Below are 14,706 nucleotides of genomic sequence, written 5' to 3' on the forward strand. Positions count from 1 at the left end.
CCATGCCACTCTGCAGTCTTGTAGGCTTTTTTTCCTCCGACTGGACACCATACCATCCTGCAGTCTTGTGGGCTTTTTTCCCTCCTCCTGGACACCATGCCACCCTGCAGCCTTGTTGGCTTTTTTTTCCTCCTCCTGGACACCATACCACCCTGCAGTCTTGGAGGCTTTTTTTCCTCCTCCTGGACACCATGCCACCCTGCAGTCTTGTAGGCTTTTTTTCCTCCTCCTGGACACCATACCACCCTGCAGTCTTGTAGGCTTTTTTTCCATCTCCTGGACCTCATGCCACCCTGCAGTCTTATAGACTTTTTTTCCTCCTCCTGGACACCATGCCACCCTGCAGTCTTGGAGGCGTTTTTTCCTCCTTGACACCATACCACCCTGCAGTCTTGTGGGCTTTTTTTCCTCCTCCTGGGAACCATTCCACCCTGCACTCTTGTCATCTATTTTTCCTCCTCCTGGACACCATGCCACCCTGCAGTCTTGGAGGCTTTTTTTCCTCCTCCTGGACACCATGCCACTCTGCAGTCTTGTAGGCTTTTCTTCCTCCGACTGGACACCATACCACCCTGCAGTCTTGTGCGCTTTTTTCCCTCCTCCTGGACACCATGCCACCCTGCTGTCTTGGAGGCTTTTTTTCCTCCTCCTCGACACCATGCCACCCTGCAGTCTTGTCGGCTTTTTTTCCTCCGACTGGACACCATACCACCCTGCAGGCTTGTGGGCTTTTTTTCCTCCTCCTGGACACCATACCACCCTGCAGTCTTGTGGGCTTTTTTTTCCTACTCCTGGACACCATACCACCCTGCAGTCTTGTAGGCTTTTTTCCATCTCCTGGACACCATGCCACCCTGCAGTCTTATAGGCTTTTTTTCCTCCTCCTGGACACCATGCCACCCTGCAGTCTTGTGGGCTTTTTTTCCTCCTCCTGGGCACCATACCACCCTGCACTCTTGTCAGCTATTTTTCCTCCTCCTGGAGACGATACCACCCTGCACTCTTGTTGGCTTTTTGTCCTCCTCCTGGACACCATGCCACCCTGCAGTCTTGGAGGCTTTTTTTCCTCCTCCTGGACACCATGCCACTCTGCAGTCTTGTAGGCTTTTTTTCCTCCGACTGGACACCATACCATCCTGCAGTCTTGTGGGCTTTTTTCCCTCCTCCTGGACACCATGCCACCCTGCTGTCTTGGAAGCTTTTTTTCCTCCTCCTCGACACCATGCCACCCTGCAGTCTTGTCGGCTTTTTTTCCTCCGACTGGACACCATACCACCCTGCAGGCTTGTTGGCTTTTTTTCCTCCTCCTGGACACCATACCACCCTGCAGTCTTGTGGGCTTTTTTTTCCTACTCCTGGACACCATACCACCCTGCAGTCTTGTAGGCTTTTTTTCCTCCTCCTGGACACCATGCCACCATGCAGTCTTGAAGGCTTTTTTTCCTCCTCCTAGACACCATGCCACCCTGCAGTCTTGGAGGCTTTTTTTCCTCCTCCTGGGCACCATACCACCCTGCTCTCTTGTCAGCTATTTTTCCTCCTCCTGGAGACGATAGCACCCTGCACTCTTGTTGGCTTTTTGTCCTCCTCCTGGACACCATACCACCCTGCAGTCTTGTGGGCTTTTTTTCCTCCTCCTGGACACCATACCACCCTGCAGTCTTGTACGCTTTTTTTCCTCCTCCTGGACACCAAACCACCCTGCAGTCTTGTGGGCTTTTTTCCTCCTCCTGGACACCATACCACCCTGCAGTCTTGAAGGCTTTTTTCCCCCTCCTGGACACCATACCACCCTGCAGTCTTGTGGGCTTTTTTTCTTCCTCCTGGACACCATACCACCCTGCAGTCTTGTCGGCTTTTTTCCTCCTCCTGGACACCATACCACCCTGCAGTCTTGTAGGCTTTTTTTCCTCCTCTTGGACACCATACCACCCTGCACTCTTGTAGGCTTGTTTTTCCTCCTCTTGGACACCATACCACCCTGCACTCTTGTAGGCTTTTTTTCCTCCTCTTGGACACCATACCACCCTGCAGTCTTGTAGGCTTTTTTTTCTCCTACAGGGGGAGGGAGTTTTGTTGGCTTTTTTTTCTCCTGCAGGGGGAGTGTTGTCGGCATTTTTTTCTCCTGCTGGTGGAGTGTTGTTGGCTTTTTTTTTCTCCTGCAGGGGGAGTGTTGTCGACTTTTTTTTCTCCTGCAGGGGGAGTGCTGTTGGCTTTTTTTTTCTCCTGCAGGGGGAGTGTTGTAGGCTTTTTTTCTCCTGCAGGCAGGGTGTTGTTGGCTATTTTTTTCTCCTGCAGGGGGAGTGTTGTAGGCTTTTTTTCTCCTGCAGGCAGAGTGTTGTTGGCTTTTTTTCCTCCTCCAGGGGGAGGGAGTTTTGTTGGCTTTTTTTTCTCCTGCAGGGGGAGTGTTGTCGGCATTTTTTTCTCCTGCTGGTGGAGTGTTGTTGGCTTTTTTTTTCTCCTGCAGGGGGAGTGTTGTCGACTTTTTTTTCTCCTGCAGGGGGAGTGCTGTTGGCTTTTTTTTTCTCCTGCAGGGGGAGTCTTGCAGGCTTTTTTTCTCCTGCAGGGGGAGGGAGTGTTGCAGGGTTTTTTTTTCTCCTGCAGGGGGAGAGTTGTAAGATTTTTTTCTCCTGCAGGGGGAGTCTTGGAGGCTTTTTTTCTCCTGCAGGGGGAGGGAGTGTTGTAGGGTTTTTTTTCTCCTGCAGGGGGAGTGTTGTAAGTTTTTTTTTCTCCTGCAGGGAGAGTGATGTTGGCTTTTTTTTCTCCTGCAGGGGGAGGGTTGTTTTGATTGTCTGTGATTTGTGCTGTCTGACACGCTCGCTGGTATGTTCGTTTTTGCCGCACTACTCCTCGCCTTCAACTACAACTACCACTACTACGAGCCTTCAACTACTCCTAACGACCACGAGTACTTCCACCACCCCTATTGGCCTACTACGATTACAACGAGCCCACTTTTATCAGTACCGCCACTGCGACTACGACTACGACTACTAGCTGACTACTACCACTCCCACAAGCCGAATAAAAACCACTCGTACAACTGCCACCACTACCATTACCGATAAGGAATTGGAAAGAATGCGAGGGTTCTCCATTGAAAAAGAAGATCGTGATGGAAAGAAAAGTTTCAAATGGAAATTAAAAGTAAACTCGAACGGCACTCAGAAGAGAGCATACCTCCACCAGGTGCGCTGGTCACGTTTTGTATTCCAGAGTTCCCCTTAACTACCATAACCTTTTGAGATATCCTGCCAGAGGCTATATTGTTTGGCCCGATGGTGAAGAATCACTTTAAAATTCTACGAGATGGGTCCGGATCCAGATCTTCACCAAAATTGAATCGATTCTTCCTTGTCACACACACAACCTCTCCACCAAGCTTCGTCCAAATCCGTCCATAACGTTTTGAGATATCCTGCTGGATGTATCGTTTTTGGCCCTGTCTCCCAATGGTGAAGAATCATTTTAAAGAATTGTCGGAGCCGGATCCGATTCCAGATCTTCACCAAAATCGAATCATTTCGTCTTTGTCACACACGCCACATCTCTGCCGAATTTAGTCCGAATCCGTCCACAACCTTTTGAGATATCCTGTTCACAAACGGACAGACAGACAAACAGACAGGGGTAAAAAACATAACCTCCATCCACCGTTCGTGACAGAAAATACGAAACTCTCACTTGGGAAACATTTTCGGCCCTTCAAGTATTTCCAAAGAGAATCAGTTATTGCCTACGACCATACCACCCTGAATACGCCCGATCTCGTCCGATCTCGGAAGCTAAGCAGGTTCGGGCCCGGTTAGTACCTGGATGGGAGACCGCCTGGGAACCCCGGGTGTTGTAGGCTTTTTTTTCTCCTGCAGGGGGAGTCTGGGTCGGCTTTTTTTCCTCCGACTGCACACCATACCACCCTGCAGGCTTGTAGGCTTTTTTCCCTCCTCCTGGACACCATGCCATCCTGCAGTCTTGTAGGCTTTTTTTCCTCCTCCTGGACACCATGCCACCCTGCAGTCTTGTGGGCTTTTTTTCCTCCTCCTGGACACCATACCACACTGCAGTCTTGTGGGCTTTTTTTCCTCTCCTGGACACCATACCACACTGCAGTCTTGTGGGCTTTTTTTCCTCCTCCTCGACACCATACCACCCTGCAGTCTTGGAGGCTTTTTTTCCTCCTCCTCGACACCATGCCACCCTGCAGTCTTGGAGGCTTTTTTTCCTCCTCCTCGACACCATGCCACCCTGCAGTCTTGTAGGCTTTTTTTCCTCCTCCTTGACACCATACCACCCTGCAGCCTTGTTGGCTTTTTTTTCCTCCTCCTGGACACCATACCACCCTGCAGTCTTGTAGGCTTTTTTTCCTCCTCCTGGACACCATGCCACCCTGCTGTCTTGGAGGCTTTTTTTCCTCCTCCTTGACACCATACCACCCTGCAGCCTTGTTGGCTTTTTTTTCCTCCTCCTGGACACCATACCACCCTGCAGTCTTGGAGGCTTTTTTTCCTCCTCCTGGACACCATGCCACCCTGCAGTCTTGTAGGCTTTTTTTCCTCCTCCTGGACACCATACCACCCTGCAGTCTTGTAGGCTTTTTTTCCATCTCCTGGACCCCATGCCACCCTGCAGTCTTATAGACTTTTTTTCCTCCTCCTGGACACCATGCCACCCTGCAGTCTTGGAGGCGTTTTTTCCTCCTTGACACCATACCACCCTGCAGTCTTGTGGGCTTTTTTTCCTCCTCCTGGGAACCATTCCACCCTGCACTCTTGTCAGCTATTTTTCCTCCTCCTGGACACCATGCCACCCTGCAGTCTTGGAGGCTTTTTTTCCTCCTCCTGGACACCATGCCACTCTGCAGTCTTGTAGGCTTTTCTTCCTCCGACTGGACACCATACCACCCTGCAGTCTTGTGCGCTTTTTTCCCTCCTCCTGGACACCATACCACCCTGCAGTCTTGTGGGCTTTTTTTCCTCCTCCTGGACACCATGCCACCCTGCAGTCTTGGAGGCTTTTTTTCCTCCTCCTGGACACCATGCCACCCTGCAGTCTTGGAGGCTTTTTTTCCTCCTCCTGGACACCATGCCACTCTGCAGTCTTGTAGGCTTTTTTTCCTCCGACTGGACACCATACCATCCTGCAGTCTTGTGGGCTTTTTTCCCTCCTCCTGGACACCATGCCACCCTGCTGTCTTGGAGGCTTTTTTTCCTCCTCCTCGACACCATGTCACCCTGCAGTCTTGTCGGCTTTTTTTCCTCCGACTGGACACCATACCACCCTGCAGGCTTGTTGGCTTTTTTTCCTCCTCCTGGACACCATACCACCCTGCAGTCTTGTGGGCTTTTTTTTCCTACTCCTGGACACCATACCACCCTGCAGTCTTGTAGGCTTTTTTTCCTCCTCCTGGACACCATGCCACCCTGCAGTCTTGGAGGCTTTTTTTCCTCCTCCTGGACACCATGCCACTCTGCAGTCTTGTAGGCTTTTTTTCCTCCTCCTGGACACCATACCACCCTGCAGTCTTGGAGGCTTTTTTTCCTCCTCCTGGACACCATGCCACTCTGCAGTCTTGAAGGCTTTTTTTCCTCCGACTGGACACCATACCACCCTGCAGTCTTGTGGGCTTTTTTCCCTCCTACTGGACACCTCTCCACCCTGCAGTCTTGTCGGCTTTTTTTCCTCCTCCTGGACTCCATGCCACCCTACAGTCTTGTGGGCTTTCTTTCCTCCTCCTGGACACCATACCCCCCAGCAGTCTTGTGGGCGTTTTTTTCCTCCTCCTGGACACCATACCACCCTGCAGTCTTGTAGGCTTTTTTTCCTCCTCCTGCACACCATACCACCCTGCAGTCTTGTAGGCTTTTTTTTCCATCTCCTGGACCCCATGCCACCATGCAGTCTTGAAGGCTTTTTTTCCTCCTCCTGGGCACCATACCACCCTGCTCTCTTGTCAGCTATTTTTCCTCCTCCTGGAGACGATAGCACCCTGCACTCTTGTTGGCTTTTTGTCCTCCTCCTGGACACCATACCACCCTGCAGTCTTGTGGGCTTTTTTTCCTCCTCCTGGACACCATACCACCCTGCAGTCTTGTACGCTTTTTTTCCTCCTCCTGGACACCAAACCACCCTGCAGTCTTGTGGGCTTTTTTCCTCCTCCTGGACACCATACCACCCTGCAGTCTTGAAGGCTTTTTTCCCCCTCCTGGACACCATACCACCCTGCAGTCTTGTGGGCTTTTTTTCTTCCTCCTGGACACCATACCACCCTGCAGTCTTGTCGGCTTTTTTCCTCCTCCTGGACACCATACCACCCTGCAGTCTTGTAGGCTTTTTTTCCTCCTCTTGGACACCATACCACCCTGCACTCTTGTAGGCTTGTTTTTCCTCCTCTTGGACACCATACCACCCTGCACTCTTGTAGGCTTTTTTTCCTCCTCTTGGACACCATACCACCCTGCAGTCTTGTAGGCTTTTTTTTCTCCTACAGGGGGAGGGAGTGTTGTTGGCTTTTTTTTCTCCTGCAGGGGGAGTGTTGTAGGCTTTTTTTCTCCTGCAGGCAGAGTGTTGTTGGCTTTTTTTCCTCCTCCAGGGGGAGTGCTGTTGGCTTTTTTTTTCTCCTGCAGGGGGAGTCTTGCAGGCTTTTTTTCTCCTGCAGGGGGAGGGAGTGTTGCAGGGTTTTTTTTTCTCCTGCAGGGGGAGAGTTGTAAGATTTTTTTCTCCTGCAGGGGGAGTCTTGGAGGCTTTTTTTCTCCTGCAGGGGGAGGGAGTGTTGTAGGGTTTTTTTTCTCCTGCAGGGGGAGTGTTGTAAGTTTTTTTTTCTCCTGCAGGGAGAGTGATGTTGGCTTTTTTTTCTCCTGCAGGGGGAGGGTTGTTTTGATTGTCTGTGATTTGTGCTGTCTGACACGCTCGCTGGTATGTTCGTTTTTGCCGCACTACTCCTCGCCTTCAACTACAACTACCACTACTACGAGCCTTCAACTACTCCTAACGACCACGAGTACTTCCACCACCCCTATTGGCCTACTACGATTACAACGAGCCCACTTTTATCAGTACCGCCACTGCGACTACGACTACGACTACTAGCTGACTACTACCACTCCCACAAGCCGAATAAAAACCACTCGTACAACTGCCACCACTACCATTACCGATAAGGAATTGGAAAGAATGCGAGGGTTCTCCATTGAAAAAGAAGATCGTGATGGAAAGAAAAGTTTCAAATGGAAATTAAAAGTAAACTCGAACGGCACTCAGAAGAGAGCATACCTCCACCAGGTGCGCTGGTCACGTTTTGTATTCCAGAGTTCCCCTTAACTACCATAACCTTTTGAGATATCCTGCCAGAGGCTATATTGTTTGGCCCGATGGTGAAGAATCACTTTAAAATTCTACGAGATGGGTCCGGATCCAGATCTTCACCAAAATTGAATCGATTCTTCCTTGTCACACACACAACCTCTCCACCAAGCTTCGTCCAAATCCGTCCATAACGTTTTGAGATATCCTGCTGGATGTATCGTTTTTGGCCCTGTCTCCCAATGGTGAAGAATCATTTTAAAGAATTGTCGGAGCCGGATCCGATTCCAGATCTTCACCAAAATCGAATCATTTCGTCTTTGTCACACACGCCACATCTCTGCCGAATTTAGTCCGAATCCGTCCACAACCTTTTGAGATATCCTGTTCACAAACGGACAGACAGACAAACAGACAGGGGTAAAAAACATAACCTCCATCCACCGTTGGTGACAGAAAATACGAAACTCTCACTTGGGAAACATTTTCGGTCCTTCAAGTATTTCCAAAGAGAATCAGTTATTGCCTACGACCATACCACCCTGAATACGCCCGATCTCGTCCGATCTCGGAAGCTAAGCAGGTTCGGGCCCGGTTAGTACCTGGATGGGAGACCGCCTGGGAACCCCGGGTGTTGTAGGCTTTTTTTTCTCCTGCAGGGGGAGTCTGGGTCGGCTTTTTTTCCTCCGACTGCACACCATACCACCCTGCAGGCTTGTAGGCTTTTTTCCCTCCTCCTGGACACCATGCCATCCTGCAGTCTTGTAGGCTTTTTTTCCTCCTCCTGGACACCATGCCACCCTGCAGTCTTGTGGGCTTTTTTTCCTCCTCCTGGACACCATACCACACTGCAGTCTTGTGGGCTTTTTTTCCTCTCCTGGACACCATACCACACTGCAGTCTTGTGGGCTTTTTTTCCTCCTCCTCGACACCATACCACCCTGCAGTCTTGGAGGCTTTTTTTCCTCCTCCTCGACACCATGCCACCCTGCAGTCTTGGAGGCTTTTTTTCCTCCTCCTCGACACCATGCCACCCTGCAGTCTTGTAGGCTTTTTTTCCTCCTCCTTGACACCATACCACCCTGCAGCCTTGTTGGCTTTTTTTTCCTCCTCCTGGACACCATACCACCCTGCAGTCTTGTAGGCTTTTTTTCCTCCTCCTGGACACCATGCCACCCTGCTGTCTTGGAGGCTTTTTTTCCTCCTCCTTGACACCATACCACCCTGCAGCCTTGTTGGCTTTTTTTTCCTCCTCCTGGACACCATACCACCCTGCAGTCTTGGAGGCTTTTTTTCCTCCTCCTGGACACCATGCCACCCTGCAGTCTTGTAGGCTTTTTTTCCTCCTCCTTGACACCATACCACCCTGCAGCCTTGTTGGCTTTTTTTTCCTCCTCCTGGACACCATACCACCCTGCAGTCTTGTAGGCTTTTTTTCCTCCTCCTGGACACCATGCCACCCTGCTGTCTTGGAGGCTTTTTTTCCTCCTCCTTGACACCATACCACCCTGCAGCCTTGTTGGCTTTTTTTTCCTCCTCCTGGACACCATACCACCCTGCAGTCTTGGAGGCTTTTTTCCTCCTCCTGGACACCATGCCACCCTGCAGTCTTGTAGGCTTTTTTTCCTCCTCCTGGACACCATACCACCCTGCAGTCTTGTAGGCTTTTTTTCCATCTCCTGGACCCCATGCCACCCTGCAGTCTTATAGACTTTTTTTCCTCCTCCTGGACACCATGCCACCCTGCAGTCTTGGAGGCGTTTTTTCCTCCTTGACACCATACCACCCTGCAGTCTTGTGGGCTTTTTTTCCTCCTCCTGGGAACCATTCCACCCTGCACTCTTGTCAGCTATTTTTCCTCCTCCTGGACACCATGCCACCCTGCAGTCTTGGAGGCTTTTTTTCCTCCTCCTGGACACCATGCCACTCTGCAGTCTTGTAGGCTTTTCTTCCTCCGACTGGACACCATACCACCCTGCAGTCTTGTGCGCTTTTTTCCCTCCTCCTGGACACCATACCACCCTGCAGTCTTGTGGGCTTTTTTTCCTCCTCCTGGACACCATACCACCCTGCAGTCTTGGAGGCTTTTTTTCCTCCTCCTCGACACCATGCCACCCTGCAGTCTTGTAGGCTTTTTTTCCCCCTCCTGGACACCATGCCACCCTGCTGTCTTGTAGGCTTTTTTTTCCTCCTCCTGGACACAATGCCACCCTGCTGTCTTGGAGGCTTTTTTTCCTCCTCCTTGACACCATACCACCCTGCAGCCTTGTTGGCTTTTTTTTCCTCCTCCTGGACACCATACCACCCTGCAGTCTTGTAGGCTTTTTTTCCTCCTCCTGGACACCATGCCACCCTGCAGTCTTGGAGGCTTTTTTTCCTCCTCCTGGACACCATGCCACTCTGCAGTCTTGTAGGCTTTTTTTCCTCCGACTGGACACCATACCATCCTGCAGTCTTGTGGGCTTTTTTCCCTCCTCCTGGACACCATGCCACCCTGCTGTCTTGGAGGCTTTTTTTCCTCCTCCTCGACACCATGCCACCCTGCAGTCTTGTCGGCTTTTTTTCCTCCGACTGGACACCATACCACCCTGCAGGCTTGTGGGCTTTTTTTCCTCCTCCTGGACACCATACCACCCTGCAGTCTTGTGGGCTTTTTTTTCCTACTCCTGGACACCATACCACCCTGCAGTCTTGTAGGCTTTTTTCCATCTCCTGGACACCATGCCACCCTGCAGTCTTATAGGCTTTTTTTCCTCCTCCTGGACACCATGCCACCCTGCAGTCTTGTGGGCTTTTTTTCCTCCTCCTGGGCACCATACCACCCTGCACTCTTGTCAGCTATTTTTCCTCCTCCTGGAGACGATACCACCCTGCACTCTTGTTGGCTTTTTGTCCTCCTCCTGGACACCATGCCACCCTGCAGTCTTGGAGGCTTTTTTTCCTCCTCCTGGACACCATGCCACTCTGCAGTCTTGTAGGCTTTTTTTCCTCCGACTGGACACCATACCACCCTGCAGGCTTGTAGGCTTTTTTCCCTCCTCCTGGACACCATGCCATCCTGCAGTCTTGTAGGCTTTTTTTCCTCCTCCTGGACACCATGCCACCCTGCAGTCTTGTGGGCTTTTTTTCCTCCTCCTGGACACCATACCACACTGCAGTCTTGTGGGCTTTTTTTCCTCTCCTGGACACCATACCACCCTGCAGTCTTGGAGGCTTTTTTTCCTCCTCCTCCACACCATGCCACCCTGCAGTCTTGGAGGCTTTTTTTCCTCCTCCTCGACACCATGCCACCCTGCAGTCTTGTAGGCTTTTTTTCCTCCTCCTTGACACCATACCACCCTGCAGCCTTGTTGGCTTTTTTTTCCTCCTCCTGGACACCATACCACCCTGCAGTCTTGTAGGCTTTTTTTCCTCCTCCTGGACACCATGCCACCCTGCTGTCTTGGAGGCTTTTTTTCCTCCTCCTTGACACCATACCACCCTGCAGCCTTGTTGGCTTTTTTTTCCTCCTCCTGGACACCATACCACCCTGCAGTCTTGGAGGCTTTTTTCCTCCTCCTGGACACCATGCCACCCTGCAGTCTTGTAGGCTTTTTTTCCTCCTCCTGGACACCATACCACCCTGCAGTCTTGTAGGCTTTTTTTCCATCTCCTGGACCCCATGCCACCCTGCAGTCTTATAGACTTTTTTTCCTCCTCCTGGACACCATGCCACCCTGCAGTCTTGGAGGCGTTTTTTCCTCCTTGACACCATACCACCCTGCAGTCTTGTGGGCTTTTTTTCCTCCTCCTGGGCACCATTCCACCCTGCACTCTTGTCAGCTATTTTTACTCCTCCTGGACACCATGCCACTCTGCAGTCTTGTAGGCTTTTATTCCTCCGACTGGACACCATACCACCCTGCAGTCTTGTGCGCTTTTTTCCCTCCTCCTGGACACCATACCACCCTGCAGTCTTGTGGGCTTTTTTTCCTCCTCCTGGACACCATACCACCCTGCAGTCTTGGAGGCTTTTTTTCCTCCTCCTCGACACCATGCCACCCTGCAGTCTTGTAGGCTTTTTTTCCCCCTCCTGGACACCATGCCACCCTGCTGTCTTGTAGGCTTTTTTTTCCTCCTCCTGGACACAATGCCACCCTGCTGTCTTGGAGGCTTTTTTTCCTCCTCCTTGACACCATACCACCCTGCAGCCTTGTTGGCTTTTTTTTCCTCCTCCTGGACACCATACCACCCTGCAGTCTTGTAGGCTTTTTTTCCTCCTCCTGGACACCATGCCACCCTGCAGTCTTGGAGGCTTTTTTTCCTCCTCTTGGACACCATGCCACTCTGCAGTCTTGTAGGCTTTTTTTCCTCCGACTGGACACCATACCATCCTGCAGTCTTGTGGGCTTTTTTCCCTCCTCCTGGACACCATGCCACCCTGCAGCCTTGTTGGCTTTTTTTTCCTCCTCCTGGACACCATACCACCCTGCAGTCTTGTAGGCTTTTTTTCCTCCTCCTGGACACCATGCCACCCTGCTGTCTTGGAGGCTTTTTATCCTCCTCCTTGACACCATACCACCCTGCAGCCTTGTTGGCTTTTTTTTCCTCCTCCTGGACACCATACCACCCTGCAGTCTTGGAGGCTTTTTTTCCTCCTCCTGGACACCATGCCACCCTGCAGTCTTGTAGGCTTTTTTTCCTCCTCCTGGACACCATACCACCCTGCAGTCTTGTAGGCTTTTTTTCCATCTCCTGGACCTCATGCCACCCTGCAGTCTTATAGCCTTTTTTCCTCCTCCTGGACACCATGCCACCCTGCAGTCTTGGAGGCGTTTTTTCCTCCTTGACACCATACCACCCTGCAGTCTTGTGGGCTTTTTTTCCTCCTCCTGGGAACCATTCCACCCTGCACTCTTGTCAGCTATTTTTCCTCCTCCTGGACACCATGCCACCCTGCAGTCTTGGAGGCTTTTTTTCCTCCTCCTGGACACCATGCCACTCTGCAGTCTTGTAGGCTTTTTTCCCTCCTCCTGGACACCATACCACCCTGCAGTCTTGTGGGCTTTTTTTCCTCCTCCTGGACACCATACCACCCTGCAGTCTTGGAGGCTTTTTTTCCTCCTCCTCGACACCATGCCACCCTGCAGTCTTGTAGGCTTTTTTTCCCCCTCCTGGACACCATGCCACCCTGCTGTCTTGTAGGCTTTTTTTCTCCTACAGGGGGAGGGAGTGTTGTTGGCTTTTTTTTCTCCTGCAGGGGGAGGGTTGTCGGCATTTTTTTCTCCTGCTGGTGGAGTGTTGTTGGCTTTTTTTTTCTCCTGCAGGGGGAGTGTTGTCGACTTTTTTTTCTCCTGCAGGGGGAGTGCTGTTGGCTTATTTTTTCTCCTGCAGGGGGAGTGTTGTAGGCTTTTTTTCTCCTGCAGGCAGGGTGTTGTTGGCTATTTTTTTCTCCTGCAGGGGGAGTGTTGTAGGCTTTTTTTCTCCTGCAGACACCATACCACCCTACTCTCATCAGTACCTGGATGGGAGACCGCCTGGGAACCCCGGGTGTTGTAGGCTTTTTTTTCTCCTGCAGGGGGAGTCTGGGTCGGCTTTTTTTCCTCCGACTGGACACCATACCACCCTGCAGGCTTGTAGGCTTTTTTCCCTCCTCCTGGACACCATGCCATCCTGCTGTCTTGGAGGCTTTTTTTCCTCCTCCTTGACACCATACCACCCTGCAGCCTTGTTGGCTTTTTTTTCCTCCTCCTGGACACCATACCACCCTGCAGTCTTGTAGGCTTTTTTTCCTCCTCCTGGACACCATGCCACCCTGCAGTCTTGGAGGCTTTTTTTCCTCCTCCTGGACACCATGCCACTCTGCAGTCTTGTAGGCTTTTTTTCCTCCGACTGGACACCATACCATCCTGCAGTCTTGTGGGCTTTTTTCCCTCCTCCTGGACACCATGCCACCCTGCTGTCTTGGAGGCTTTTTTTCCTCCTCCTCGACACCATGCCACCCTGCAGTCTTGTCGGCTTTTTTTCCTCCGACTGGACACCATACCACCCTGCAGGCTTGTGGGCTTTTTTTCCTCCTCCTGGACACCATACCACCCTGCAGTCTTGTGGGCTTTTTTTTCCTACTCCTGGACACCATACCACCCTGCAGTCTTGTAGGCTTTTTTCCATCTCCTGGACACCATGCCACCCTGCAGTCTTATAGGCTTTTTTTCCTCCTCCTGGACACCATGCCACCCTGCAGTCTTGTGGGCTTTTTTTCCTCCTCCTGGGCACCATACCACCCTGCACTCTTGTCAGCTATTTTTCCTCCTCCTGGAGACGATACCACCCTGCACTCTTGTTGGCTTTTTGTCCTCCTCCTGGACACCATGCCACCCTGCAGTCTTGGAGGCTTTTTTTCCTCCTCCTGGACACCATGCCACTCTGCAGTCTTGTAGGCTTTTTTTCCTCCGACTGGACACCATACCATCCTGCAGTCTTGTGGGCTTTTTTCCCTCCTCCTGGACACCATGCCACCCTGCTGTCTTGGAAGCTTTTTTTCCTCCTCCTCGACACCATGCCACCCTGCAGTCTTGTCGGCTTTTTTTCCTCCGACTGGACACCATACCACCCTGCAGGCTTGTTGGCTTTTTTTCCTCCTCCTGGACACCATACCACCCTGCAGTCTTGTGGGCTTTTTTTTCCTACTCCTGGACACCATACCACCCTGCAGTCTTGTAGGCTTTTTTTCCTCCTCCTGGACACCATGCCACCATGCAGTCTTGAAGGCTTTTTTTCCTCCTCCTAGACACCATGCCACCCTGCAGTCTTGGAGGCTTTTTTTCCTCCTCCTGGGCACCATACCACCCTGCTCTCTTGTCAGCTATTTTTCCTCCTCCTGGAGACGATAGCACCCTGCACTCTTGTTGGCTTTTTGTCCTCCTCCTGGACACCATACCACCCTGCAGTCTTGTGGGCTTTTTTTCCTCCTCCTGGACACCATACCACCCTGCAGTCTTGTACGCTTTTTTTCCTCCTCCTGGACACCAAACCACCCTGCAGTCTTGTGGGCTTTTTTCCTCCTCCTGGACACCATACCACCCTGCAGTCTTGAAGGCTTTTTTCCCCCTCCTGGACACCATACCACCCTGCAGTCTTGTGGGCTTTTTTTCTTCCTCCTGGACACCATACCACCCTGCAGTCTTGTCGGCTTTTTTCCTCCTCCTGGACACCATACCACCCTGCAGTCTTGTAGGCTTTTTTTCCTCCTCTTGGACACCATACCACCCTGCACTCTTGTAGGCTTGTTTTTCCTCCTCTTGGACACCATACCACCCTGCACTCTTGTAGGCTTTTTTTCCTCCTCTTGGACACCATACCACCCTGCAGTCTTGTAGGCTTTTTTTTCTCCTACAGGGGGAGGGAGTTTTGTTGGCTTTTTTTTCT

At 51.4% G+C, this 14,706-nt stretch overlaps 2 non-coding genes across 2 annotated transcripts; both read left to right on the forward strand.

Annotated features, from left to right (window-relative positions):
* The first annotated feature begins 3,734 nt into the window (after positions 1-3,734).
* On the forward strand, positions 3,735-3,853 carry LOC137419756 (5S ribosomal RNA). The gene has a single exon (XR_010983050.1). It is a non-coding gene; the product is annotated as a 5S ribosomal RNA (ribosomal RNA).
* Positions 3,854-7,823: 3,970 nt separating this feature from the next.
* On the forward strand, positions 7,824-7,942 carry LOC137420029 (5S ribosomal RNA). Its single transcript, XR_010983119.2, has one exon. It is a non-coding gene; the product is annotated as a 5S ribosomal RNA (ribosomal RNA).
* The last annotated feature ends 6,764 nt before the right edge of the window (positions 7,943-14,706 follow it).

The sequence above is a fragment of the Myxine glutinosa genome, chromosome 1 (genome assembly GCF_964187855.1).
Source record: "Myxine glutinosa chromosome 1, kmMyxGlut1.1, whole genome shotgun sequence".
Taxonomy (NCBI): Eukaryota; Metazoa; Chordata; class Myxini; order Myxiniformes; family Myxinidae; genus Myxine; species Myxine glutinosa.